The 27,683-nt window shown below is 41.0% G+C and overlaps 26 non-coding genes across 26 annotated transcripts; all 26 read left to right on the top strand.

Annotated features, from left to right (window-relative positions):
• Positions 1 to 331: 331 nt before the first annotated feature.
• Positions 332 to 403, top strand: Trnah-gug (transfer RNA histidin (anticodon GUG)). The gene has a single exon. It is a non-coding gene; the product is annotated as a tRNA-His (tRNA).
• Positions 404 to 652: 249 nt separating this feature from the next.
• On the top strand, positions 653 to 723 carry Trnah-gug (transfer RNA histidin (anticodon GUG)). The gene has a single exon. It is a non-coding gene; the product is annotated as a tRNA-His (tRNA).
• A 249-nt stretch (positions 724 to 972) lies between these two features.
• Trnah-gug (transfer RNA histidin (anticodon GUG)) lies at positions 973 to 1,044 on the top strand. Its single transcript has one exon. It is a non-coding gene; the product is annotated as a tRNA-His (tRNA).
• A 253-nt stretch (positions 1,045 to 1,297) lies between these two features.
• On the top strand, positions 1,298 to 1,369 carry Trnah-gug (transfer RNA histidin (anticodon GUG)). The gene has a single exon. It is a non-coding gene; the product is annotated as a tRNA-His (tRNA).
• A 570-nt stretch (positions 1,370 to 1,939) lies between these two features.
• On the top strand, positions 1,940 to 2,011 carry Trnah-gug (transfer RNA histidin (anticodon GUG)). Its single transcript has one exon. It is a non-coding gene; the product is annotated as a tRNA-His (tRNA).
• Positions 2,012 to 2,267: 256 nt separating this feature from the next.
• Trnah-gug (transfer RNA histidin (anticodon GUG)) lies at positions 2,268 to 2,339 on the top strand. Its single transcript has one exon. It is a non-coding gene; the product is annotated as a tRNA-His (tRNA).
• A 570-nt stretch (positions 2,340 to 2,909) lies between these two features.
• Trnah-gug (transfer RNA histidin (anticodon GUG)) lies at positions 2,910 to 2,981 on the top strand. Its single transcript has one exon. It is a non-coding gene; the product is annotated as a tRNA-His (tRNA).
• Positions 2,982 to 3,237: 256 nt separating this feature from the next.
• Trnah-gug (transfer RNA histidin (anticodon GUG)) lies at positions 3,238 to 3,309 on the top strand. The gene has a single exon. It is a non-coding gene; the product is annotated as a tRNA-His (tRNA).
• A 249-nt stretch (positions 3,310 to 3,558) lies between these two features.
• On the top strand, positions 3,559 to 3,630 carry Trnah-gug (transfer RNA histidin (anticodon GUG)). The gene has a single exon. It is a non-coding gene; the product is annotated as a tRNA-His (tRNA).
• Positions 3,631 to 3,886: 256 nt separating this feature from the next.
• On the top strand, positions 3,887 to 3,958 carry Trnah-gug (transfer RNA histidin (anticodon GUG)). The gene has a single exon. It is a non-coding gene; the product is annotated as a tRNA-His (tRNA).
• A 570-nt stretch (positions 3,959 to 4,528) lies between these two features.
• Trnah-gug (transfer RNA histidin (anticodon GUG)) lies at positions 4,529 to 4,600 on the top strand. The gene has a single exon. It is a non-coding gene; the product is annotated as a tRNA-His (tRNA).
• A 577-nt stretch (positions 4,601 to 5,177) lies between these two features.
• Positions 5,178 to 5,249, top strand: Trnah-gug (transfer RNA histidin (anticodon GUG)). Its single transcript has one exon. It is a non-coding gene; the product is annotated as a tRNA-His (tRNA).
• Positions 5,250 to 5,504: 255 nt separating this feature from the next.
• Trnah-gug (transfer RNA histidin (anticodon GUG)) lies at positions 5,505 to 5,576 on the top strand. The gene has a single exon. It is a non-coding gene; the product is annotated as a tRNA-His (tRNA).
• A 249-nt stretch (positions 5,577 to 5,825) lies between these two features.
• On the top strand, positions 5,826 to 5,897 carry Trnah-gug (transfer RNA histidin (anticodon GUG)). Its single transcript has one exon. It is a non-coding gene; the product is annotated as a tRNA-His (tRNA).
• A 249-nt stretch (positions 5,898 to 6,146) lies between these two features.
• On the top strand, positions 6,147 to 6,218 carry Trnah-gug (transfer RNA histidin (anticodon GUG)). Its single transcript has one exon. It is a non-coding gene; the product is annotated as a tRNA-His (tRNA).
• A 256-nt stretch (positions 6,219 to 6,474) lies between these two features.
• Positions 6,475 to 6,546, top strand: Trnah-gug (transfer RNA histidin (anticodon GUG)). Its single transcript has one exon. It is a non-coding gene; the product is annotated as a tRNA-His (tRNA).
• Positions 6,547 to 6,801: 255 nt separating this feature from the next.
• On the top strand, positions 6,802 to 6,873 carry Trnah-gug (transfer RNA histidin (anticodon GUG)). Its single transcript has one exon. It is a non-coding gene; the product is annotated as a tRNA-His (tRNA).
• Positions 6,874 to 7,122: 249 nt separating this feature from the next.
• Positions 7,123 to 7,194, top strand: Trnah-gug (transfer RNA histidin (anticodon GUG)). The gene has a single exon. It is a non-coding gene; the product is annotated as a tRNA-His (tRNA).
• Positions 7,195 to 7,443: 249 nt separating this feature from the next.
• Positions 7,444 to 7,515, top strand: Trnah-gug (transfer RNA histidin (anticodon GUG)). The gene has a single exon. It is a non-coding gene; the product is annotated as a tRNA-His (tRNA).
• A 2,337-nt stretch (positions 7,516 to 9,852) lies between these two features.
• Trnah-gug (transfer RNA histidin (anticodon GUG)) lies at positions 9,853 to 9,924 on the top strand. Its single transcript has one exon. It is a non-coding gene; the product is annotated as a tRNA-His (tRNA).
• Positions 9,925 to 14,701: 4,777 nt separating this feature from the next.
• On the top strand, positions 14,702 to 14,773 carry Trnah-gug (transfer RNA histidin (anticodon GUG)). Its single transcript has one exon. It is a non-coding gene; the product is annotated as a tRNA-His (tRNA).
• A 2,184-nt stretch (positions 14,774 to 16,957) lies between these two features.
• On the top strand, positions 16,958 to 17,029 carry Trnah-gug (transfer RNA histidin (anticodon GUG)). Its single transcript has one exon. It is a non-coding gene; the product is annotated as a tRNA-His (tRNA).
• A 570-nt stretch (positions 17,030 to 17,599) lies between these two features.
• On the top strand, positions 17,600 to 17,671 carry Trnah-gug (transfer RNA histidin (anticodon GUG)). Its single transcript has one exon. It is a non-coding gene; the product is annotated as a tRNA-His (tRNA).
• Positions 17,672 to 19,686: 2,015 nt separating this feature from the next.
• On the top strand, positions 19,687 to 19,758 carry Trnah-gug (transfer RNA histidin (anticodon GUG)). The gene has a single exon. It is a non-coding gene; the product is annotated as a tRNA-His (tRNA).
• A 5,746-nt stretch (positions 19,759 to 25,504) lies between these two features.
• Trnah-gug (transfer RNA histidin (anticodon GUG)) lies at positions 25,505 to 25,576 on the top strand. The gene has a single exon. It is a non-coding gene; the product is annotated as a tRNA-His (tRNA).
• A 570-nt stretch (positions 25,577 to 26,146) lies between these two features.
• On the top strand, positions 26,147 to 26,218 carry Trnah-gug (transfer RNA histidin (anticodon GUG)). The gene has a single exon. It is a non-coding gene; the product is annotated as a tRNA-His (tRNA).
• The last annotated feature ends 1,465 nt before the right edge of the window (positions 26,219 to 27,683 follow it).

The following is a 27,683-nucleotide window of genomic DNA, read 5'->3' as shown; positions in this document are numbered from 1 at the left end:
GCTACATACATGCTGTGATCGTATAGTGGTTAGTACTTCACGTTGTGGCCATGACAACCCAGGTTCGAATCCTGGTCACAGCAGATTTATTTTTTTTTGTTTCTGGCGATTGTTTTAAGTTGCTTTGCATTTGTGAACAAACATAAAAATTCTGGTTGCATCTATTCTCGAATTTCTTGAATGATTGCATTTTAAACTGCAAACACTATCAAATTATTGGAACTTATTGAAAACTTTTGCATGAACATAATCAGCAGAGTGGCGCAGCGGAAGCGTGCTGGGCCCATAACCCAGAGGTCGATGGATCGAAACCATCCTCTGCTACATACATGCTGTGATCGTATAGTGGTTAGTACTTCACGTTGTGGCCGTGACAACCCAGGTTCGAATCCTGGTCACAGCAGATTTGTTTTTTGTTTGTTTCTGGCGATTGTTTTAAGTTGCTTTGCATTTGTGAACAAACATACAAATTATGGTTGCATCTATTTTGGAATTTCTTGAATGATTGCATTTTAAACTGCAAACACTATCAAATTATTGGAACTTATTGAAAACTGTTGCATGAACATAATCAGCAGAGTGGCGCAGCGGAAGCGTGCTGGGCCCATAACCCAGAGGTCGATGGATCGAAACCATCCTCTGCTACATACATGCTGTGATCGTATAGTGGTTGTACTTCACGTTGTGGCCGTGACAACCCAGGTTCGAATCCTGGTCACAGCAGATTTGTTTTAGGTTTGTTTCTGGCGATTGTTTTAAGTTGCTTTGCATTTGTGAACAAACATAAAAATTCTGGTTGCATCTATTCTCGAATTTTTTGAATGATTGCATTTTAAACTGCAAACACTATCAAATTATTGGAACTTATTGAAAACTGTTGCATGAACATAATCAGCAGAGTGCCGCAGCGGAAGCGTGCTGAGCCCATAACCCAGAGGTCGATGCATCGAAACCATCCTCTGCTACATACATGCTGTGATCGTATAGTGGTTAGTACTTCACGTTGTGGCCGTGACAACCCAGGTTCGAATCCTGGTCACAGCAGATTTTTTTTGGTTTTTTTTTGTTTCTGGCGATTGTTTTAAGTTGCTTTGCATTTGTGAACAAACATAAAAATTCTGGTTGCATCTATTCTCGAATTTCTTGAATGATTGCATTTTAAACTGCAAACACTATCAAATTATTGGAACTTATTGAAAACTTTTGCATGAACATAATCAGCAGAGTGTCGCAGCGGAAGCGTACTGGGCCCATAACCCAGAGGTCGATGGATCGAAACCATCTCTGCTACATACATGCTGTGATCGTATAGTGGTTAGTACTTCACGTTGTGGCCGTGACAACCCAGGTTCGAATCCTGGTCACAGCAGATTTAATTTTTGTTTGTTTCTGGCGATTGTTTTAAGTTGCTTTGCATTTGTGAACAAACATAAAAATTCTGGTTGCATCTATTCTCGAATTTCTTGAATGATTGCATTTTAAACTGCAAAGACTTTCAAATCATTGGAACTTATTGAAAACTGGTGCATCGTCAAAATCAGCAGAGTGGCGCAGCGGAAGCGTGCTGGGCCCATAACCCAGAGGTCGATCGATCGAAACCATCTTCTGCTACATACATGCTGTGATCGTATAGTGGTTAGTACTTCACGTTGTGGCCGTGACAACGCAGGTTCGAATCCTGGTCACAGCAGATTTGTTTTTTGTTTGTTTCTGGCGATTGTTTTAAGTTGCTTTGCATTTGTGAACAAACATACAAATTCTGGTTGCGTCTATTCTGGAATTTCTTGAATGATTGCATTTTAAACTGCAAACACTTTCAAGTTATTGGAACTTATTGAAAACTTTTGCATGAACATAATCAGCAGAGTGGCGCAGCGGAGGCGTGCTGGGCCCATAACCCAGAGGTCGATGGATCGAAACCATCCTCTGCTACATACATGCTGTGATCGTATAGTGGTTAGTACTTCACGTTGTGGCCGTGACAACCCAGGTTCGAATCCTGGTCACAGCAGATTTGTTTTTTGTTTTTTGTTTGTTTCTGGCGATTGTTTTAAGTTGCTTTGCATTTGTGAACAAACATAAAAATTCTGGTTGCGTCTATTCTCGAATTTCTTGAATGATTGCATTTTAAACTGCAAAGACTTTCAAATCATTGGAACTTATTGAAAACTGGTGCATCGTCAAAATCAGCAGAGTGGCGCAGCGGAAGCGTGCTGGGCCCATAACCCAGAGGTCGATCGATCGAAACCATCCTCTGCTACATACATGCTGTGATCGTATAGTGGTTAGTACTTCACGTTGTGGCCGTGACAACCCAGGTTCGAATCCTGGTCACAGCAGATTTGTTTTTTGTTTGTTTCTGGCGATTGTTTTAAGTTGCTTTGCATTTGTGAACAAACATAAAAATTCTGGTTGCGTCTATTCTCGAATTTCTTGAATGATTCCATTTTAAACTGCAAACACTTTCAAATTATTGGAACTTATTGAAAACTTTTGCATGAACATAATCAGCAGAGTGTCGCAGCGGAAGCGTACTGGGCCCATAACCCAGAGGTCGATGGATCGAAACCATCCTCTGCTCCATACATGCTGTGATCGTATAGTGGTTAGTACTTCACGTTGTGGCCGTGACAACCCAGATTCGAATCCTGGTCACAGCAGATTTGTTTTTTGTTTGTTTCTGGCGATTGTTTTAAGTTGCTTTGCATTTGTGAACAAACATAAAAATTCTGGTTGCGTCTATTCTCGAATTTCTTGAACGATTGCATTTTAAACTGCAAAGACTTTCAAATCATTGGAACTTATTGAAAACTGGTGCATCGTCAAAATCAGCAGAGTGGCGCAGCGGAAGCGTGCTGGGCCCATAACCCAGAGGTCGATGGATCGAAACCATCCTCTGCTACATACATGCTGTGATCGTATAGTGGTTAGTACTTCACGTTGTGGCCGTGACAACCCAGGTTCGAATCCTGGTCACAGCAGATTTGTTTTTTATTTTTTGTTTGTTTCTGGCGATTGTTTTAAGTTGCTTTGCATTTGTGAACAAACATAAAAATTCTGGTTGCATCTATTCTCGAATTTCTTGAATGATTGCATTTTAAACTGCAAAGACTTTCAAATCATTGGAACTTATTGAAAACTGGTGCATCGTCAAAATCAGCAGAGTGGCGCAGCGGAAGCGTGCTGGGCCCATAACCCAGAGGTCGATCGATCGAAACCATCCTCTGCTACATACATGCTGTGATCGTATAGTGGTTAGTACTTCACGTTGTGGCCGTGACAACCCAGGTTCGAATCCTGGTCACAGCAGATTTGTTTTAGGTTTGTTTCTGGCGATTGTTTTAAGTTGCTTTGCATTTGTGAACAAACATACAAATTCTGGTTGCGTCTATTCTGGAATTTCTTGAATGATTGCATTTTAAACTGCAAACACTTTCAAGTTATTGGAACTTATTGAAAACTTTTGCATGAACATAATCAGCAGAGTGGCGCAGCGGAGGCGTGCTGGGCCCATAACCCAGAGGTCGATGGATCGAAACCATCCTCTGCTACATACATGCTGTGATCGTATAGTGGTTAGTACTTCACGTTGTGGCCGTGACAACCCAGGTTCGAATCCTGGTCACAGCAGATTTGTTTTTTGTTTTTTGTTTGTTTCTGGCGATTGTTTTAAGTTGCTTTGCATTTGTGAACAAACATAAAAATTCTGGTTGCGTCTATTCTCGAATTTCTTGAATGATTGCATTTTAAACTGCAAAGACTTTCAAATCATTGGAACTTATTGAAAACTGGTGCATCGTCAAAATCAGCAGAGTGGCGCAGCGGAAGCGTGCTGGGCCCATAACCCAGAGGTCGATCGATCGAAACCATCCTCTGCTACATACATGCTGTGATCGTATAGTGGTTAGTACTTCACGTTGTGGCCGTGACAACCCAGGTTCGAATCCTGGTCACAGCAGATTTGTTTTTTGTTTGTTTCTGGCGATTGTTTTAAGTTGCTTTGCATTTGTGAACAAACATAAAAATTCTGGTTGCGTCTATTCTCGAATTTCTTGAATGATTCCATTTTAAACTGCAAACACTTTCAAATTATTGGAACTTATTGAAAACTTTTGCATGAACATAATCAGCAGAGTGGCGCAGCGGAAGCGTGCTGGGCCCATAACCCAGAGGTCGATGGATCGAAACCATCCTCTGCTCCATACATGCTGTGATCGTATAGTGGTTAGTACTTCACGTTGTGGCCGTGACAACCCAGATTCGAATCCTGGTCACAGCAGATTTGTTTTTTGTTTGTTTCTGGCGATTGTTTTAAGTTGCTTTGCATTTGTGAACAAACATAAAAATTCTGGTTGCGTCTATTCTCGAATTTTTTGAACGATTGCATTTTAAACTGCAAAGACTTTCAAATCATTGGAACTTATTGAAAACTGGTGCATCGTCAAAATCAGCAGAGTGGCGCAGCGGAAGCGTGCTGGGCCCATAACCCAGAGGTCGATGGATCGAAACCATCCTCTGCTACATACATGCTGTGATCGTATAGTGGTTAGTACTTCACGTTGTGGCCGTGACAACCCAGGTTCGAATCCTGGTCACAGCAGATTTGTTTTTTATTTTTTGTTTGTTTCTGGCGATTGTTTTAAGTTGCTTTGCATTTGTGAACAAACATAAAAATTCTGGTTGCATCTATTCTCGAATTTCTTGAATGATTGCATTTTAAACTGCAAACACTATCAAATTATTGGAACTTCTTGAAAACTTTTGCATGAACATAATCAGCAGAGTGGCGCATCGGAAGCGTACTGGGCCCATAACCCAGAGGTCGATGGATCGAAACCATCCTCTGCTCCATACATGCTGTGATCGTATAGTGGTTAGTACTTCACGTTGTGGCCGTGACAACCCAGATTCGAATCCTGGTCACAGCAGATTTGTTTTAGGTTTGTTTCTGACGATTGTTTTAAGTTGCTTTGCATTTGTGAACAAACATAAAAATTCTGGTTGCGTCTATTCTCGAATTTCTTGAACGATTGCATTTTAAACTGCAAAGACTTTCAAATCATTGGAACTTATTGAAAACTGGTGCATCGTCAAAATCAGCAGAGTGGCGCAGCGGAAGCGTGCTGGGCCCATAACCCAGAGGTCGATGGATCGAAACCATCCTCTGCTACATACATGCTGTGATCGTATAGTGGTTAGTACTTCACGTTGTGGCCGTGACAACCCAGGTTCGAATCCTGGTCACAGCAGATTTGTTTTTTATTTTTTGTTTGTTTCTGGCGATTGTTTTAAGTTGCTTTGCATTTGTGAACAAACATAAAAATTCTGGTTGCATCTATTCTGGAATTTTTTGAATGATTGCATTTTAAACTGCAAACACTTTCAAATTATTGGAACTTATTGAAAACTTTTGCATGAACATAATCAGCAGAGTGTCGCAGCGGAAGCGTACTGGGCCCATAACCCAGAGGTCGATGGATCAAAACCATCTCTGCTACATACATGCTGTGATCGTATAGTGGTTAGTACTTCACGTTGTGGCCGTGACAACCCAGGTTCGAATCCTGGTCACAGCAGATTTAATTTTTGTTTGTTTCTGGCGATTGTTTTAAGTTGCTTTGCATTTGTGAACAAACATAAAAATTCTGGTTGCATCTATTCTCGAATTTCTTGAATGATTGCATTTTAAACTGCAAAGACTTTCAAATCATTGGAACTTATTGAAAACTGGTGCATCGTCAAAATCAGCAGAGTGGCGCAGCGGAAGCGTGCTGGGCCCATAACCCAGAGGTCGATCGATCGAAACCATCTTCTGCTACATACATGCTGTGATCGTATAGTGGTTAGTACTTCACGTTGTGGCCGTGACAACCCAGGTTCGAATCCTGGTCACAGCAGATTTGTTTTAGGTTTGTTTCTGGCGATTGTTTTAAGTTGCTTTGCATTTGTGAACAAACATACAAATTCTGGTTGCATCTATTCTGGAATTTCTTGAATGTTTGCATTTTAAACTGCAAACACTTTCAAGTTATTGGAACTTATTGAAAACTTTTGCATGAACATAATCAGCAGAGTGGCGCAGCGGAGGCGTGCTGGGCCCATAACCCAGAGGTCGATGGATCGAAACCATCCTCTGCTACATACATGCTGTGATCGTATAGTGGTTAGTACTTCACGTTGTGGCCGTGACAACCCAGGTTCGAATCCTGGTCACAGCAGATTTGTTTTTTGTTTTTTGTTTGTTTCTGGCGATTGTTTTAAGTTGCTTTGCATTTGTGAACAAACATAAAAATTCTGGTTGCGTCTATTCTCGAATTTCTTGAATGATTGCATTTTAAACTGCAAAGACTTTCAAATCATTGGAACTTATTGAAAACTGGTGCATCGTCAAAATCAGCAGAGTGGCGCAGCGGAAGCGTGCTGGGCCCATAACCCAGAGGTCGATGGATCGAAACCATCCTCTGCTACATACATGCTGTGATCGTATAGTGGTTAGTACTTCACGTTGTGGCCGTGACAACCCAGGTTCGAATCCTGGTCACAGCAGATTTGTTTTTTATTTTTTGTTTGTTTCTGGCGATTGTTTTAAGTTGCTTTGCATTTGTGAACAAACATAAAAATTCTGGTTGCATCTATTCTGGAATTTCTTGAATGATTGCATTTTAAACTGCAAACACTATCAAATTATTGGAACTTATTGAAAACGTTTGCATGAACATAATCAGCAGAGTGTCGCAGCGGAAGCGTACTGGGCCCATAACCCAGAGGTCGATGGATCAAAACCATCTCTGCTACATACATGCTGTGATCGTATAGTGGTTAGTACTTCACGTTGTGGCCGTGACAACCCAGGTTCGAATCCTGGTCACAGCAGATTTAATTTTTGTTTGTTTCTGGCGATTGTTTTAAGTTGCTTTGCATTTGTGAACAAACATAAAAATTCTGGTTGCATCTATTCTCGAATTTCTTGAATGATTGCATTTTAAACTGCAAAGACTTTCAAATCATTGGAACTTATTGAAAACTGGTGCATCGTCAAAATCAGCAGAGTGGCGCAGCGGAAGCGTGCTGGGCCCATAACCCAGAGGTCGATCGATCGAAACCATCTTCTGCTACATACATGCTGTGATCGTATAGTGGTTAGTACTTCACGTTGTGGCCGTGACAACCCAGGTTCGAATCCTGGTCACAGCAGATTTGTTTTAGGTTTGTTTCTGGCGATTGTTTTAAGTTGCTTTGCATTTGTGAACAAACATACAAATTCTGGTTGCATCTATTCTGGAATTTCTTGAATGTTTGCATTTTAAACTGCAAACACTTTCAAGTTATTGGAACTTATTGAAAACTTTTGCATGAACATAATCAGCAGAGTGGCGCAGCGGAGGCGTGCTGGGCCCATAACCCAGAGGTCGATGGATCGAAACCATCCTCTGCTACATACATGCTGTGATCGTATAGTGGTTAGTACTTCACGTTGTGGCCGTGACAACCCAGGTTCGAATCCTGGTCACAGCAGATTTGTTTTTTGTTTTTTGTTTGTTTCTGGCGATTGTTTTAAGTTGCTTTGCATTTGTGAACAAACATAAAAATTCTGGTTGCGTCTATTCTCGAATTTCTTGAATGATTGCATTTTAAACTGCAAAGACTTTCAAATCATTGGAACTTATTGAAAACTGGTGCATCGTCAAAATCAGCAGAGTGGCGCAGCGGAAGCGTGCTGGGCCCATAACCCAGAGGTCGATCGATCGAAACCATCCTCTGCTACATACATGCTGTGATCGTATAGTGGTTAGTACTTCACGTTGTGGCCGTGACAACCCAGGTTCGAATCCCGGTCACAGCAGATTTGTTTTTTGTTTGTTTCTGGCGATTGTTTTAAGTTGCTTTGCATTTGTGAACAAACATAAAAATTCTGGTTGCGTCTATTCTGGAATTTCTTGAACGATTGCATTTTAAACTGCAAAGACTTTCAAATCATTGGAACTTATTGAAAACTGGTGCATCGTCAAAATCAGCAGAGTGGCGCAGCGGAAGCGTGCTGGGCCCATAACCCAGAGGTCGATGGATCGAGACCATCCTCTGCTACATACATGCTGTGATCGTATAGTGGTTAGTACTGCACGTTGTGGCCGTGACAGCACAGGTTCGAATCCTGGTCACAGCAGATTTGTTTTAGGTTTGTTTCTGGCGATTGTTTTAAGTTGCTTTGCATTTGTGAACAAAGATAAAAATTCTGGTTGCATCTATTCTGGAATTTCTTGATTGATTGCATTTTAAACTGCAAACACTATCAAATTATTGGAACTTATTGAAAACTTTTGCATGAACATAATCAGCAGAGTGGCGCAGCGGAAGCGTGCTGGGCCCATAACCCAGAGGTCGATGGATCGAAACCATCCTCTGCTACATACATGCTATGATCGTATAGTGGTTAGTACTTCACGTTGTGGCCGTGACAACCCAGATTCGAATCCTGGTCACAGCAGATTTGTTTTTTGTTTGTTTCTGGCGATTGTTTTAAGTTGCTTTGCATTTGTGAACAAACATAAAAATTCTGGTTGCGTCTATTCTGGAATTTCTTGAACGATTGCATTTTAAACTGCAAACACTTTCAAATCATTGGAACTTAATGAAAACTGTTGCATCGACAAAATCAGCTGAGTGACGCAGCGGAAGCGTGCTGGGCCCATAACCCAGAGGTCGATGGATCGAAACCATCCTCTGCTACATACATGCTGTGATCGTATAGTGCAGAGGCGTGCAACATACGGCCCGCGGGCCAGTGTCCGGCCCGCGGCACCTACTTTCGTGGCCCGCGCAGACTTCAAAGTACTCCATCAATTATGAATACTTTTTACTGTTAGGGCATGGAATGTTGCTATATGTACATCAACACTGGTATTTTCGACTTTGTACAACGTCACGCCTTGATAAGGTTTTATCTACTGTGACGACATATTCCCGTTGTTGCATCATAGTGTGCATTATGACAGAACTGCCTCTGTAGCAATAATTCAGTAACATGATTTATACGTAGGTGCCGTAAACATATTGACATTTATTCTACGAAAAGGTTAGCACAGTGGTTCCCAACCAGGGCCCATTGGCCCCCCAGGGGGGCCACGGGTGTGGATTCACCAGAAACACCTACTAAAAGCCGTTTTGTTTTTTGATAACTTTAACTTTATTTCTAATTTAATCGACTATTTTACATACTATTTGTCTATATTGAGGTTTTTCATGATTATGGATTATTGTTTACTCTATTCAACCTGTTTAAAGCCGAAATTAGTATCGAATTCCTACACGAGTTTGCCATTTACATTTGTTAAGGGGGCCACAGCGTACAAAATGTTGGGAACCACTGGGTTAGATATTCCATTTATTGAAAAGTACTCAAAGAGTAACTTGATTGTGTGCGCTTTGCTATTATATAAGCTGTTTAAAAATGTATGTGTTGCTTTATTGTTTGGCCCCCAGCTTTATTTTAACTGTAAGTTGTGGCCCACTGCGATAAACAGTTGCACGCCCCTGGTATAGTGGTTAGTACTTCACGTTGTGGCCGTGACAACCCAGGTTCGAACCGTGGTCACAGCATATTTCTTTTTTTGTTTTTGTTTGTTTCTGGCGATTGCTTTAAGTTGCTTTGCATTTGTGAACAAACATAAAATTTCTGGTTGCATCTATCCTCGAATTTTTTGAATGATTGCATTTTAAACTGCAAACACTTTCAAATTATTGGAACTTATTGAAAACTTTTGCATGAACATAATCAGCAGAGTGGCGCAGCGGAAGCGTGCTGGGCCGTAACCCAGAGGTCGATGGATCGAAACCATCCTCTGCTACATACATGCTGTGATCGTATAGTGGTTAGTACTTCACGTTGTGGCCGTGACAACCCAGGTTCGAATCCTGGTCACAGCAGATTCATTTTTGGGTTATTTCTGGCGATTGTTTTAAGTTGCTTTGCATTTGTGAACAAAGATAAAAATTCTGGTTGAGTCTATTCTGGAATTTCTTGAATGATTGCATTTTAAACTGCAAACACTATCAAATTATTGGAACTTATTGAAAACTTTTGCATGAACATAATCAGCAGAGTGGCGCAGCGGAAGCGTGCTGGGCCCATAACCCAGAGGTCGATGGATCGAAACCATCCTCTGCTACATACATGCTGTAATCGTTTAGTGGTTAGTACTTCACGTTGTGGCCGTGACAATCCAGGTTCGAATCCTGGTCACAGCAGATTTGTTTTTTATTTTTTGTTTGTTTCTGGCGATTGTTTTAAGTTGCTTTGCATTTGTGAACAAACATAAAAATTCTGGTTGCATCTATTCTGGAATTTCTTGAATGATTGCATTTTAAACTGCAAACACTATCAAATTATTGGAACTTATTGAAAACTGTTGCATGAACATAATCAGCAGAGTGGCGCAGCGGAAGCGTGCTGGGCCCATAACCCAGAGGTCGATGGATCGAAACCATCCTCTGCTACATACATGCTGTGATCGTATAGTGGTTAGTACTTCACGTTGTGGCCGTGACAGCACAGGTTCGAATCCTGGTCACAGCAGATTTGTTTTAGGTTTGTTTCTGGCGATTGTTTTAAGTTGCTTTGCATTTGTGAACAAAGGTAAAAATTCTGGTTGCATCTATTCTGGAATTTCTTGATTGATTGCATTTTAAACTGCAAACACTATCAAATTATTGGAACTTATTGAAAACTTTTGCATGAACATAATCAGCAGAGTGTCGCAGCGGAAGCGTGCTGGGCCCATAACCCAGAGGTCGATGGATCGAAACCATCCTCTGCTACATACATGCTGTGATCGTATAGTGGTTAGTACTTCACGTTGTGGCCGTGACAACCCAGGTTCGAACCGTGGTCACAGCAGATTTGTTTTAGGTTTGTTTCTGGCGATTGTTTTAAGTTGCTTTGCATTTGTGAACAAACATAAAAATTCTGGTTGCATCTATTCTGGAATTTCTTGATTGATTGCATTTTAAACTGCAAACACTATCAAATTATTGGAACTTATTGAAAACTGTTGCATGAACATAATCAGCAGAGTGGCGCAGCGGAAGCGTGCTGGGCCCATAACCCAGAGGTCGATGGATCGAAACCATCCTCTGCTCCATACATGCTGTGATCGTATAGTGGTTAGTACTTCACGTTGTGGCCGTGACAACCGAGGTTCGAACCGTGGTCACAGCAGATTTGTTTTTTGTTTTTTGTTTGTTTCTGGCGATTGTTTTAAGTTGCTTTGCATTTGTGAACAAACATAAAAATTCTGGTTGCATCTATTCTCGAATTTCTTGATTGATTGCATTTTGAACTGCAAACACTATCAAATTATTGGAACTTATTGAAAACTTTTGCATGAACATAATCAGCAGAGTGGCGCAGCGGAAGCGTGCTGGGCCCATAACCCAGAGGTCGATGGATCGAAACCATCCTCTGCTACATACATGCTGTGATCGTATAGTGGTTAGTACTTCACGTTGTGGCCGTGACAACCCAGGTTCGAACAGTGGTCACAGCAGATTTGTTTTTTGTTTTTTGTTTGTTTCTGGCGATTGTTTTAAGTTGCTTTGCATTTGTGAACAAACATAAAAATTCTGGTTGCATCTATTCTGGAATTTTTTGAATGATTGCATTTTAAACTGCAAACACTTTCAAATTATTGGAACTGATTGAAAACTTTTGCATGAACATAATCAGCAGAGTGGCGCAGCGGAAGCGTGCTGGGCCCATAACCCAGAGGTCGATGGATCGAAACCATCCTCTGCTACATACATGCTGTGATCGTATAGTGGTTAGTACTTCACGTTGTGGCCGTGACAACCCAGGTTCGAATCCTGGTCTCAGCAGATTCATTTTAGGTTTGTTTCTGTCGATTGTTTTAAGTTGCTTTGCATTTGTGAACAAATAAAAATTCTGGTTGCATCTATCCTCGAATTTTTTGAATGATTGCATTTTAAACTGCAAACACTTTCAAATTATTGGAACTGATTGAAAACTTTTGCATGAACATAATCAGCAGAGTGGCGCAGCGGAAGCGTGCTGGGCCGTAACCCAGAGGTCGATGGATCGAAACCACCCTCTGCTACATACATGCTGTGATCGTATAGTGGTTAGTACTTCACGTTGTGGCCGTGACAACCCAGGTTCGAATCCTGGTCTCAACAGATTTGTTTTTTGTTTGTTTCTGGCGATTGTTTTAAGTTGCTTTGCATTTGTGAACAAACATAAAAATTCTGGTTGCATCTATCCTCGAATTTTTTGAATGATTGCATTTTAAACTGCAAACACTTTCAAATTATTGGAACTGATTGAAAACTTTTGCATGAACATAATCAGCAGAGTGGCGCAGCGGAAGCGTGCTGGGCCCATAACCCAGAGGTCGATGGATCGAAACCATCCTCTGCTCCATACATGCTGTGATCGTATAGTGGTTAGTACTTCACGTTGTGGCCGTGACAACCGAGGTTCGAACCGTGGTCACAGCAGATTTGTTTTTTGTTTTTTGTTTGTTTCTGGCGATTGTTTTAAGTTGCTTTGCATTTGTGAACAAACATAAAAATTCTGGTTGCATCTATTCTCGAATTTCTTGATTGATTGCATTTTGAACTGCAAACACTATCAAATTATTGGAACTTATTGAAAACTTTTGCATGAACATAATCAGCAGAGTGGCGCAGCGGAAGCGTGCTGGGCCCATAACCCAGAGGTCGATGGATCGAAACCATCCTCTGCTACATACATGCTGTGATCGTATAGTGGTTAGTACTTCACGTTGTGGCCGTGACAACCCAGGTTCGAACAGTGGTCACAGCAGATTTGTTTTTTGTTTTTTGTTTGTTTCTGGCGATTGTTTTAAGTTGCTTTGCATTTGTGAACAAACATAAAAATTCTGGTTGCATCTATTCTCGAATTTTTTGAATGATTGCATTTTAAACTGCAAACACTTTCAAATTATTGGAACTGATTGAAAACTTTTGCATGAACATAATCAGCAGAGTGGCGCAGCGGAAGCGTGCTGGGCCCATAACCCAGAGGTCGATGGATCGAAACCATCCTCTGCTACATACATGCTGTGATCGTATAGTGGTTAGTACTTCACGTTGTGGCCGTGACAACCCAGGTTCGAATCCTGGTCTCAGCAGATTCATTTTAGGTTTGTTTCTGTCGATTGTTTTAAGTTGCTTTGCATTTGTGAACAAATAAAAATTCTGGTTGCATCTATCCTCGAATTTTTTGAATGATTGCATTTTAAACTGCAAACACTTTCAAATTATTGGAACTGATTGAAAACTTTTGCATGAACATAATCAGCAGAGTGGCGCAGCGGAAGCGTGCTGGGCCGTAACCCAGAGGTCGATGGATCGAAACCACCCTCTGCTACATACATGCTGTGATCGTATAGTGGTTAGTACTTCATGTTGTGGCCGTGACAACCCAGGTTCGAATCCTGGTCTCAACAGATTTGTTTTTTGTTTGTTTCTGGCGATTGTTTTAAGTTGCTTTGCATTTGTGAACAAACATAAAAATTCTGGTTGCATCTATCCTCGAATTTTTTGAATGATTGCATTTTAAACTGCAAACACTTTCAAATTATTGGAACTGATTGAAAACTTTTGCATGAACATAATCAGCAGAGTGGCGCAGCGGAAGCGTGCTGGGCCCATAACCCAGAGGTCGATGGATCGAAACCATCCTCTGCTACATACATGCTGTGATCGTATAGTGGTTAGTACTTCACGTTGTGGCCGTGACAACCCAGGTTCGAACAGTGGTCACAGCAGATTTGTTTTTTATTTTTTGTTTGTTTCTGGCGATTGTTTTAAGTTGCTTTGCATTTGTGAACAAACATAAAAATTCTGGTTGCATCTATTCTCGAATTTTTTGAATGATTGCATTTTAAACTGCAAACACTTTCAAATTATTGGAACTTATTGAAAACTTTTGCATGAACATAATCAGCAGAGTGGCGCAGCGGAAGCGTGCTGGGCCCATAACCCAGAGGTCGATGGATCGAAACCATCCTCTGCTACATACATGCTGTGATCGTATAGTGGTTAGTACTTCACGTTGTGGCCGTGACAACCCAGGTTCGAATCCTGGTCTCAGCAGATTCATTTTAGGTTTGTTTCTGTCGATTGTTTTAAGTTGCTTTGCATTTGTGAACAAACATAAAAATTCTGGTTGCATCTATCCTCGAATTTTTTGAATGATTGCATTTTAAACTGCAAACACTTTCAAATTATTGGAACTGATTGAAAACTTTTGCATGAACATAATCAGCAGAGTGGCGCAGCGGAAGCGTGCTGGGCCGTAACCCAGAGGTCGATGGATCGAAACCACCCTCTGCTACATACATGCTGTGATCGTATAGTGGTTAGTACTTCACGTTGTGGCCGTGACAACCCAGGTTCGAATCCTGGTCTCAACAGATTCATTTTAGGTTTGTTTCTGTCGATTGTTTTAAGTTGCTTTGCATTTGTGAACAAACATAAAAATTCTGGTTGCATCTATCCTCGAATTTTTTGAATGATTGCATTTTAAACTGCAAACACTTTCAAATTATTGGAACTGATTGAAAACTTTTGCATGAACATAATCAGCAGAGTGGCGCAGCGGAAGCGTGCTGGGCCGTAACCCAGAGGTCGATGGATCGAAACCATCCTCTGCTACATACATGCTGTGATCGTATAGTGGTTAGTACTTCACGTTGTGGCCGTGACAACCCAGGTTCGAATCCTGGTCACAGCAGATTCATTTTTGGGTTATTTCTGGCGATTGTTTTAAGTTGCTTTGCATTTGTGAACAAACATAAAAATTCTGGTTGCGTCTATTCTGGAATTTCTTGAATGATTGCATTTTGAACTGCAAACACTATCAAATTATTGGAACTTATTGAAAACTTTTGCATGAACATAATCAGCAGAGTGGCGCAGCGGAAGCGTGCTGGGCCCATAACCCAGAGGTCGATGGATCGAAACCATCCTCTGCTACATACATGCTGTGATCGTATAGTGGTTAGTACTTCACGTTGTGGCCGTGACAACCCAGGTTCGAACAGTGGTCACAGCAGATTTGTTTTTTGTTTTTTGTTTGTTTCTGGCGATTGTTTTAAGTTGCTTTGCATTTGTGAACAAACATAAAAATTCTGGTTGCATCTATTCTCGAATTTTTTGAATGATTGCATTTTAAACTGCAAACACTTTCAAATTATTGGAACTGATTGAAAACTTTTGCATGAACATAATCAGCAGAGTGGCGCAGCGGAAGCGTGCTGGGCCCATAACCCAGAGGTCGATGGATCGAAACCATCCTCTGCTACATACATGCTGTGATCGTATAGTGGTTAGTACTTCACGTTGTGGCCGTGACAACCCAGGTTCGAATCCTGGTCTCAGCAGATTCATTTTAGGTTTGTTTCTGTCGATTGTTTTAAGTTGCTTTGCATTTGTGAACAAATAAAAATTCTGGTTGCATCTATCCTCGAATTTTTTGAATGATTGCATTTTAAACTGCAAACACTTTCAAATTATTGGAACTGATTGAAAACTTTTGCATGAACATAATCAGCAGAGTGGCGCAGCGGAAGCGTGCTGGGCCGTAACCCAGAGGTCGATGGATCGAAACCACCCTCTGCTACATACATGCTGTGATCGTATAGTGGTTAGTACTTCACGTTGTGGCCGTGACAACCCAGGTTCGAATCCTGGTCTCAACAGATTTGTTTTTTGTTTGTTTCTGGCGATTGTTTTAAGTTGCTTTGCATTTGTGAACAAACATAAAAATTCTGGTTGCATCTATCCTCGAATTTTTTGAATGATTGCATTTTAAACTGCAAACACTTTCAAATTATTGGAACTGATTGAAAACTTTTGCATGAACATAATCAGCAGAGTGGCGCAGCGGAAGCGTGCTGGGCCCATAACCCAGAGGTCGATGGATCGAAACCATCCTCTGCTACATACATGCTGTGATCGTATAGTGGTTAGTACTTCACGTTGTGGCCGTGACAACCCAGGTTCGAACAGTGGTCACAGCAGATTTGTTTTTTATTTTTTGTTTGTTTCTGGCGATTGTTTTAAGTTGCTTTGCATTTGTGAACAAACATAAAAATTCTGGTTGCATCTATTCTCGAATTTTTTGAATGATTGCATTTTAAACTGCAAACACTTTCAAATTATTGGAACTTATTGAAAACTTTTGCATGAACATAATCAGCAGAGTGGCGCAGCGGAAGCGTGCTGGGCCCATAACCCAGAGGTCGATGGATCGAAACCATCCTCTGCTACATACATGCTGTGATCGTATAGTGGTTAGTACTTCACGTTGTGGCCGTGACAACCCAGGTTCGAATCCTGGTCTCAGCAGATTCATTTTAGGTTTGTTTCTGTCGATTGTTTTAAGTTGCTTTGCATTTGTGAACAAACATAAAAATTCTGGTTGCATCTATCCTCGAATTTTTTGAATGATTGCATTTTAAACTGCAAACACTTTCAAATTATTGGAACTGATTGAAAACTTTTGCATGAACATAATCAGCAGAGTGGCGCAGCGGAAGCGTGCTGGGCCGTAACCCAGAGGTCGATGGATCGAAACCACCCTCTGCTACATACATGCTGTGATCGTATAGTGGTTAGTACTTCACGTTGTGGCCGTGACAACCCAGGTTCGAATCCTGGTCTCAACAGATTCATTTTAGGTTTGTTTCTGTCGATTGTTTTAAGTTGCTTTGCATTTGTGAACAAACATAAAAATTCTGGTTGCATCTATCCTCGAATTTTTTGAATGATTGCATTTTAAACTGCAAACACTTTCAAATTATTGGAACTGATTGAAAACTTTTGCATGAACATAATCAGCAGAGTGGCGCAGCGGAAGCGTGCTGGGCCGTAACCCAGAGGTCGATGGATCGAAACCATCCTCTGCTACATACATGCTGTGATCGTATAGTGGTTAGTACTTCACGTTGTGGCCGTGACAACCCAGGTTCGAATCCTGGTCACAGCAGATTCATTTTTGGGTTATTTCTGGCGATTGTTTTAAGTTGCTTTGCATTTGTGAACAAACATAAAAATTCTGGTTGCGTCTATTCTGGAATTTCTTGAATGATTGCATTTTAAACTGCAAACACTATCAAATTATTGGAACTTATTGAAAACTGTTGCATGAACATAATCAGCAGAGTGGCGCAGCGGAGGCGTGCTGGGCCCATAACCCAGAGGTCGATGGATCGAAACCATCCTCTGCTACATACATGCTGTGATCGTATAGTGGTTAGTATTTCAAGTTGTGGCCGTGACAACCCAGGTTCGAATCCTGGTCACAGCAGATTGATTTTTGGGTTATTTCTGGCGATTGTTTTAAGTTGCTTTGCATTTGTGAACAAACATAAAAATTCTGGTTGCATCTATTCTCGAATTTCTTGAATGATTGCATTTTAAACTGCAAACACTATCAAATTATTGGAACTTATTGAAAACTGTTGCATGAGCAAAATCAGCAGAGTGGCGCAGCGGAAGCGTGCTGGGCCCATAACCCAGAGGTCGATGGATCGAAACCATCCTCTGCTACATACATGCTGTGATCGTATAGTGGTTAGTACTTCACGTTGTGGCCGTGACAACCCAGGTTCGAATCCTGGTCACAGCAGATTTGTTTTTTGTTTGTTTCTGGCGATTGTTTTAAGTTGCTTTGCATTTGTGAACAAACATAAAAATTCTGGTTGCAGCTATTCTCGAATTTGTTGAACGATTGCTTTTGATACTGCAAACACTTTCAAATCATTGAAACTTATTGAAAACTGTTGCATCGACAAAATCAGCAGAGTGGCGCAGCGGAAGCGTGCTGGGCCCATAGCCCAGAGGTCGATGAATCAAATCCATCTCTGCTACATACATGCTGTGATCGTATAGTGGTTAGTACTTCACGTTGTGGCCGTGACAACTGACAACCCAGGTTCGAATCCTGGTCACAGCAGATTCATTTTTGGTTTGTTTCTGGCGATTGTTTTAAGTTGTATTGCATTTGTGAACAAACATAAAAATTCTGGTTGCATCTATTCTTGAGTTTCTTGAATGATTGCATTTTAAACTGCAAACACTATCAAATTATTGGAACTTATTGAAAACTTTTGCATGAACATAATCAGCAGAGTGGCGCAGCGGAAGCGTGCTGGGCCCATAACCCAGAGGTCGATGGATCGAAACCATCCTCTGCTACATACATGCTATGATCGTATAGTGGTTAGTACTTCACGTTGTGGCCGTGACAACCCAGATTCGAATCCTGGTCACAGCAGATTTGTTTTTTGTTTGTTTCTGGCGATTGTTTTAAGTTGCTTTGCATTTGTGAACAAACATAAAAATTCTGGTTGCGTCTATTCTGGAATTTCTTGAACGATTGCATTTTAAACTGCAAACACTTTCAAATCATTGGAACTTAATGAAAACTGTTGCATCGACAAAATCAGCTGAGTGACGCAGCGGAAGCGTGCTGGGCCCATAACCCAGAGGTCGATGGATCGAAACCATCCTCTGCTACATACATGCTGTGATCGTATAGTGCAGAGGCGTGCAACATACGGCCCGCGGGCCAGTGTCCGGCCCGCGGCACCTACTTTCGTGGCCCGCGCAGACTTCAAAGTACTCCATCAATTATGAATACTTTTTACTGTTAGGGCATGGAATGTTGCTATATGTACATCAACACTGGTATTTTCGACTTTGTACAACGTCACGCCTTGATAAGGTTTTATCTACTGTGACGACATATTCCCGTTGTTGCATCATAGTGTGCATTATGACAGAACTGCCTCTGTAGCAATAATTCAGTAACATGATTTATACGTAGGTGCCGTAAACATATTGACATTTATTCTACGAAAAGGTTAGCACAGTGGTTCCCAACCAGGGCCCATTGGCCCCCCAGGGGGGCCACGGGTGTGGATTCACCAGAAACACCTACTAAAAGCCGTTTTGTTTTTTGATAACTTTAACTTTATTTCTAATTTAATCGACTATTTTACATACTATTTGTCTATATTGAGGTTTTTCATGATTATGGATTATTGTTTACTCTATTCAACCTGTTTAAAGCCGAAATTAGTATCGAATTCCTACACGAGTTTGCCATTTACATTTGTTAAGGGGGCCACAGCGTACAAAATGTTGGGAACCACTGGGTTAGATATTCCATTTATTGAAAAGTACTCAAAGAGTAACTTGATTGTGTGCGCTTTGCTATTATATAAGCTGTTTAAAAATGTATGTGTTGCTTTATTGTTTGGCCCCCAGCTTTATTTTAACTGTAAGTTGTGGCCCACTGCGATAAACAGTTGCACGCCCCTGGTATAGTGGTTAGTACTTCACGTTGTGGCCGTGACAACCCAGGTTCGAACCGTGGTCACAGCATATTTCTTTTTTTGTTTTTGTTTGTTTCTGGCGATTGCTTTAAGTTGCTTTGCATTTGTGAACAAACATAAAATTTCTGGTTGCATCTATCCTCGAATTTTTTGAATGATTGCATTTTAAACTGCAAACACTTTCAAATTATTGGAACTTATTGAAAACTTTTGCATGAACATAATCAGCAGAGTGGCGCAGCGGAAGCGTGCTGGGCCGTAACCCAGAGGTCGATGGATCGAAACCATCCTCTGCTACATACATGCTGTGATCGTATAGTGGTTAGTACTTCACGTTGTGGCCGTGACAACCCAGGTTCGAATCCTGGTCACAGCAGATTCATTTTTGGGTTATTTCTGGCGATTGTTTTAAGTTGCTTTGCATTTGTGAACAAAGATAAAAATTCTGGTTGAGTCTATTCTGGAATTTCTTGAATGATTGCATTTTAAACTGCAAACACTATCAAATTATTGGAACTTATTGAAAACTTTTGCATGAACATAATCAGCAGAGTGGCGCAGCGGAAGCGTGCTGGGCCCATAACCCAGAGGTCGATGGATCGAAACCATCCTCTGCTACATACATGCTGTAATCGTTTAGTGGTTAGTACTTCACGTTGTGGCCGTGACAATCCAGGTTCGAATCCTGGTCACAGCAGATTTGTTTTTTATTTTTTGTTTGTTTCTGGCGATTGTTTTAAGTTGCTTTGCATTTGTGAACAAAGATAAAAATTCTGGTTGCATCTATTCTGGAATTTCTTGAATGATTGCATTTTAAACTGCAAACACTATCAAATTATTGGAACTTATTGAAAACTGTTGCATGAACATAATCAGCAGAGTGGCGCAGCGGAAGCGTGCTGGGCCCATAACCCAGAGGTCGATGGATCGAAACCATCCTCTGCTACATACATGCTGTGATCGTATAGTGGTTAGTACTTCACGTTGTGGCCGTGACAGCACAGGTTCGAATCCTGGTCACAGCAGATTTGTTTTAGGTTTGTTTCTGGCGATTGTTTTAAGTTGCTTTGCATTTGTGAACAAAGGTAAAAATTCTGGTTGCATCTATTCTGGAATTTCTTGATTGATTGCATTTTAAACTGCAAACACTATCAAATTATTGGAACTTATTGAAAACTTTTGCATGAACATAATCAGCAGAGTGTCGCAGCGGAAGCGTGCTGGGCCCATAACCCAGAGGTCGATGGATCGAAACCATCCTCTGCTACATACATGCTGTGATCGTATAGTGGTTAGTACTTCACGTTGTGGCCGTGACAACCCAGGTTCGAACCGTGGTCACAGCAGATTTGTTTTAGGTTTGTTTCTGGCGATTGTTTTAAGTTGCTTTGCATTTGTGAACAAACATAAAAATTCTGGTTGCATCTATTCTGGAATTTCTTGATTGATTGCATTTTAAACTGCAAACACTATCAAATTATTGGAACTTATTGAAAACTGTTGCATGAACATAATCAGCAGAGTGGCGCAGCGGAAGCGTGCTGGGCCCATAACCCAGAGGTCGATGGATCGAAACCATCCTCTGCTCCATACATGCTGTGATCGTATAGTGGTTAGTACTTCACGTTGTGGCCGTGACAACCGAGGTTCGAACCGTGGTCACAGCAGATTTGTTTTTTGTTTTTTGTTTGTTTCTGGCGATTGTTTTAAGTTGCTTTGCATTTGTGAACAAACATAAAAATTCTGGTTGCATCTATTCTCGAATTTCTTGATTGATTGCATTTTGAACTGCAAACACTATCAAATTATTGGAACTTATTGAAAACTTTTGCATGAACATAATCAGCAGAGTGGCGCAGCGGAAGCGTGCTGGGCCCATAACCCAGAGGTCGATGGATCGAAACCATCCTCTGCTACATACATGCTGTGATCGTATAGTGGTTAGTACTTCACGTTGTGGCCGTGACAACCCAGGTTCGAACAGTGGTCACAGCAGATTTGTTTTTTGTTTTTTGTTTGTTTCTGGCGATTGTTTTAAGTTGCTTTGCATTTGTGAACAAACATAAAAATTCTGGTTGCATCTATTCTGGAATTTTTTGAATGATTGCATTTTAAACTGCAAACACTTTCAAATTATTGGAACTGATTGAAAACTTTTGCATGAACATAATCAGCAGAGTGGCGCAGCGGAAGCGTGCTGGGCCCATAACCCAGAGGTCGATGGATCGAAACCATCCTCTGCTACATACATGCTGTGATCGTATAGTGGTTAGTACTTCACGTTGTGGCCGTGACAACCCAGGTTCGAATCCTGGTCTCAGCAGATTCATTTTAGGTTTGTTTCTGTCGATTGTTTTAAGTTGCTTTGCATTTGTGAACAAATAAAAATTCTGGTTGCATCTATCCTCGAATTTTTTGAATGATTGCATTTTAAACTGCAAACACTTTCAAATTATTGGAACTGATTGAAAACTTTTGCATGAACATAATCAGCAGAGTGGCGCAGCGGAAGCGTGCTGGGCCGTAACCCAGAGGTCGATGGATCGAAACCACCCTCTGCTACATACATGCTGTGATCGTATAGTGGTTAGTACTTCACGTTGTGGCCGTGACAACCCAGGTTCGAATCCTGGTCTCAACAGATTTGTTTTTTGTTTGTTTCTGGCGATTGTTTTAAGTTGCTTTGCATTTGTGAACAAACATAAAAATTCTGGTTGCATCTATCCTCGAATTTTTTGAATGATTGCATTTTAAACTGCAAACACTTTCAAATTATTGGAACTGATTGAAAACTTTTGCATGAACATAATCAGCAGAGTGGCGCAGCGGAAGCGTGCTGGGCCCATAACCCAGAGGTCGATGGATCGAAACCATCCTCTGCTCCATACATGCTGTGATCGTATAGTGGTTAGTACTTCACGTTGTGGCCGTGACAACCGAGGTTCGAACCGTGGTCACAGCAGATTTGTTTTTTGTTTTTTGTTTGTTTCTGGCGATTGTTTTAAGTTGCTTTGCATTTGTGAACAAACATAAAAATTCTGGTTGCATCTATTCTCGAATTTCTTGATTGATTGCATTTTGAACTGCAAACACTATCAAATTATTGGAACTTATTGAAAACTTTTGCATGAACATAATCAGCAGAGTGGCGCAGCGGAAGCGTGCTGGGCCCATAACCCAGAGGTCGATGGATCGAAACCATCCTCTGCTACATACATGCTGTGATCGTATAGTGGTTAGTACTTCACGTTGTGGCCGTGACAACCCAGGTTCGAACAGTGGTCACAGCAGATTTGTTTTTTGTTTTTTGTTTGTTTCTGGCGATTGTTTTAAGTTGCTTTGCATTTGTGAACAAACATAAAAATTCTGGTTGCATCTATTCTCGAATTTTTTGAATGATTGCATTTTAAACTGCAAACACTTTCAAATTATTGGAACTGATTGAAAACTTTTGCATGAACATAATCAGCAGAGTGGCGCAGCGGAAGCGTGCTGGGCCCATAACCCAGAGGTCGATGGATCGAAACCATCCTCTGCTACATACATGCTGTGATCGTATAGTGGTTAGTACTTCACGTTGTGGCCGTGACAACCCAGGTTCGAATCCTGGTCTCAGCAGATTCATTTTAGGTTTGTTTCTGTCGATTGTTTTAAGTTGCTTTGCATTTGTGAACAAATAAAAATTCTGGTTGCATCTATCCTCGAATTTTTTGAATGATTGCATTTTAAACTGCAAACACTTTCAAATTATTGGAACTGATTGAAAACTTTTGCATGAACATAATCAGCAGAGTGGCGCAGCGGAAGCGTGCTGGGCCGTAACCCAGAGGTCGATGGATCGAAACCACCCTCTGCTACATACATGCTGTGATCGTATAGTGGTTAGTACTTCACGTTGTGGCCGTGACAACCCAGGTTCGAATCCTGGTCTCAACAGATTTGTTTTTTGTTTGTTTCTGGCGATTGTTTTAAGTTGCTTTGCATTTGTGAACAAACATAAAAATTCTGGTTGCATCTATCCTCGAATTTTTTGAATGATTGCATTTTAAACTGCAAACACTTTCAAATTATTGGAACTGATTGAAAACTTTTGCATGAACATAATCAGCAGAGTGGCGCAGCGGAAGCGTGCTGGGCCCATAACCCAGAGGTCGATGGATCGAAACCATCCTCTGCTACATACATGCTGTGATCGTATAGTGGTTAGTACTTCACGTTGTGGCCGTGACAACCCAGGTTCGAACAGTGGTCACAGCAGATTTGTTTTTTATTTTTTGTTTGTTTCTGGCGATTGTTTTAAGTTGCTTTGCATTTGTGAACAAACATAAAAATTCTGGTTGCATCTATTCTCGAATTTTTTGAATGATTGCATTTTAAACTGCAAACACTTTCAAATTATTGGAACTTATTGAAAACTTTTGCATGAACATAATCAGCAGAGTGGCGCAGCGGAAGCGTGCTGGGCCCATAACCCAGAGGTCGATGGATCGAAACCATCCTCTGCTACATACATGCTGTGATCGTATAGTGGTTAGTACTTCACGTTGTGGCCGTGACAACCCAGGTTCGAATCCTGGTCTCAGCAGATTCATTTTAGGTTTGTTTCTGTCGATTGTTTTAAGTTGCTTTGCATTTGTGAACAAACATAAAAATTCTGGTTGCATCTATCCTCGAATTTTTTGAATGATTGCATTTTAAACTGCAAACACTTTCAAATTATTGGAACTGATTGAAAACTTTTGCATGAACATAATCAGCAGAGTGGCGCAGCGGAAGCGTGCTGGGCCGTAACCCAGAGGTCGATGGATCGAAACCACCCTCTGCTACATACATGCTGTGATCGTATAGTGGTTAGTACTTCACGTTGTGGCCGTGACAACCCAGGTTCGAATCCTGGTCTCAACAGATTTGTTTTTTGTTTGTTTCTGGCGATTGTTTTAAGTTGCTTTGCATTTGTGAACAAACATAAAAATTCTGGTTGCATCTATCCTCGAATTTTTTGAATGATTGCATTTTAAACTGCAAACACTTTCAAATTATTGGAACTGATTGAAAACTTTTGCATGAACATAATCAGCAGAGTGGCGCAGCGGAAGCGTGCTGGGCCCATAACCCAGAGGTCGATGGATCGAAACCATCCTCTGCTACATACATGCTGTGATCGTATAGTGGTTAGTACTTCACGTTGTGGCCGTGACAACCCAGGTTCGAACAGTGGTCACAGCAGATTTGTTTTTTATTTTTTGTTTGTTTCTGGCGATTGTTTTAAGTTGCTTTGCATTTGTGAACAAACATAAAAATTCTGGTTGCATCTATTCTCGAATTTTTTGAATGATTGCATTTTAAACTGCAAACACTTTCAAATTATTGGAACTTATTGAAAACTTTTGCATGAACATAATCAGCAGAGTGGCGCAGCGGAAGCGTGCTGGGCCCATAACCCAGAGGTCGATGGATCGAAACCATCCTCTGCTACATACATGCTGTGATCGTATAGTGGTTAGTACTTCACGTTGTGGCCGTGACAACCCAGGTTCGAATCCTGGTCTCAGCAGATTCATTTTAGGTTTGTTTCTGTCGATTGTTTTAAGTTGCTTTGCATTTGTGAACAAACATAAAAATTCTGGTTGCATCTATCCTCGAATTTTTTGAATGATTGCATTTTAAACTGCAAACACTTTCAAATTATTGGAACTGATTGAAAACTTTTGCATGAACATAATCAGCAGAGTGGCGCAGCGGAAGCGTGCTGGGCCGTAACCCAGAGGTCGATGGATCGAAACCACCCTCTGCTACATACATGCTGTGATCGTATAGTGGTTAGTACTTCACGTTGTGGCCGTGACAACCCAGGTTCGAATCCTGGTCTCAACAGATTCATTTTAGGTTTGTTTCTGTCGATTGTTTTAAGTTGCTTTGCATTTGTGAACAAACATAAAAATTCTGGTTGCATCTATCCTCGAATTTTTTGAATGATTGCATTTTAAACTGCAAACACTTTCAAATTATTGGAACTGATTGAAAACTTTTGCATGAACATAATCAGCAGAGTGGCGCAGCGGAAGCGTGCTGGGCCGTAACCCAGAGGTCGATGGATCGAAACCATCCTCTGCTACATACATGCTGTGATCGTATAGTGGTTAGTACTTCACGTTGTGGCCGTGACAACCCAGGTTCGAATCCTGGTCACAGCAGATTCATTTTTGGGTTATTTCTGGCGATTGTTTTAAGTTGCTTTGCATTTGTGAACAAACATAAAAATTCTGGTTGCGTCTATTCTGGAATTTCTTGAATGATTGCATTTTAAACTGCAAACACTATCAAATTATTGGAACTTATTGAAAACTGTTGCATGAACATAATCAGCAGAGTGGCGCAGCGGAGGCGTGCTGGGCCCATAACCCAGAGGTCGATGGATCGAAACCATCCTCTGCTACATACATGCTGTGATCGTATAGTGGTTAGTATTTCAAGTTGTGGCCGTGACAACCCAGGTTCGAATCCTGGTCACAGCAGATTGATTTTTGGGTTATTTCTGGCGATTGTTTTAAGTTGCTTTGCATTTGTGAACAAACATAAAAATTCTGGTTGCATCTATTCTCGAATTTCTTGAATGATTGCATTTTAAACTGCAAACACTATCAAATTATTGGAACTTATTGAAAACTGTTGCATGAGCAAAATCAGCAGAGTGGCGCAGCGGAAGCGTGCTGGGCCCATAACCCAGAGGTCGATGGATCGAAACCATCCTCTGCTACATACATGCTGTGATCGTATAGTGGTTAGTACTTCACGTTGTGGCCGTGACAACCCAGGTTCGAATCCTGGTCACAGCAGATTTGTTTTTTGTTTGTTTCTGGCGATTGTTTTAAGTTGCTTTGCATTTGTGAACAAACATAAAAATTCTGGTTGCAGCTATTCTCGAATTTGTTGAACGATTGCTTTTGATACTGCAAACACTTTCAAATCATTGAAACTTATTGAAAACTGTTGCATCGACAAAATCAGCAGAGTGGCGCAGCGGAAGCGTGCTGGGCCCATAGCCCAGAGGTCGATGAATCAAATCCATCTCTGCTACATACATGCTGTGATCGTATAGTGGTTAGTACTTCACGTTGTGGCCGTGACAACTGACAACCCAGGTTCGAATCCTGGTCACAGCAGATTCATTTTTGGTTTGTTTCTGGCGATTGTTTTAAGTTGTATTGCATTTGTGAACAAACATAAAAATTCTGGTTGCATCTATTCTTGAGTTTCTTGAATGATTGCATTTTAAACTGCAAACACTTTCAAATCATTGGAACTTATTGAAAACTGTTGCATGAGCAAAATCAGCAGAGTGGCGCAGCGGAAGCGTGCTGGGCCCATAACACAGAGGTCGATGGATCGAAACCATCCTCTGCTACATACATGCTGTGATCGTAAGTGGTTAGTACTTCACGTTGTGGCCGTGACAACCCAGGTTCCGGAGCAATTTGGCCGAACCGGTACAAAACCCGAACCCGAAAATATTCATTCCTAGAAACCTGAACCAACCCCGATCCTCTATAACAGTGGTTCCCACCGGGGGAGGAATTCCTGACTAGGGAGGAATTTTATGAGTTCAAGGGAGGAATTTCATAAAAACTGTGAAAAAAATGTTACATTTGAAAAATTAGAGAATATTTTTGCTTGTATACATTATTATTTCCATTATAATTAGGACCCGGTTCACATTGGAACCGGTTGTAAAGATACTGAAATGGACAGCCCTGATTAGGGGAGATGCAGGACCATTGAGCCAAAATTCAGTTTTTCATGACTATTTCTTTGAGTTCGAAAGAAAAATTGCCATTGAACACCTGTACTAATACTACACGTTTTAACACACTTACACAAGGGCATAACTTTCTTATTTGGAAATGCGTTGGCAAGATGTTCCGTTTTAAAAATTGCAAAAAATATGGCTGAAAGGTCCTTACCCTTGGGGACCATTGAGCCTCGCATAAAGGACCTTTGGGCCAGTATTTTCATGTGATATTCTGGACCATTACACCACGCATGAGGGAGCTTATTAAGTGTTGTGTTTGAAAGTAGAACAATTTTATTGAAAAAGAAATCTAATATTAATCAAAAGAAAAAATACAACCAGCATCAATAGCTTCATAGGCCAAGGACCTTTGGGCCATGCCCAATGGTGTAAAGTCAAAGGGCCATGCCCAATGGTCCTGTGAACAACTGGCTTAATGGTCCTGTATTGCCGCCATTACGAACTTATCTTACTGAACTACGTTGCACAGATTAACTTAAGAAATACTAATG

Source organism: Phallusia mammillata, chromosome 7 (assembly GCF_965637545.1).
Source record: "Phallusia mammillata chromosome 7, kaPhaMamm4.hap1.1, whole genome shotgun sequence".
Lineage (NCBI taxonomy): Eukaryota > Metazoa > Chordata > Ascidiacea > Phlebobranchia > Ascidiidae > Phallusia > Phallusia mammillata.
The sequence above is the reverse complement of the archived record's forward strand: the minus strand, read 5'-3'. Positions and strand labels throughout refer to the sequence as shown.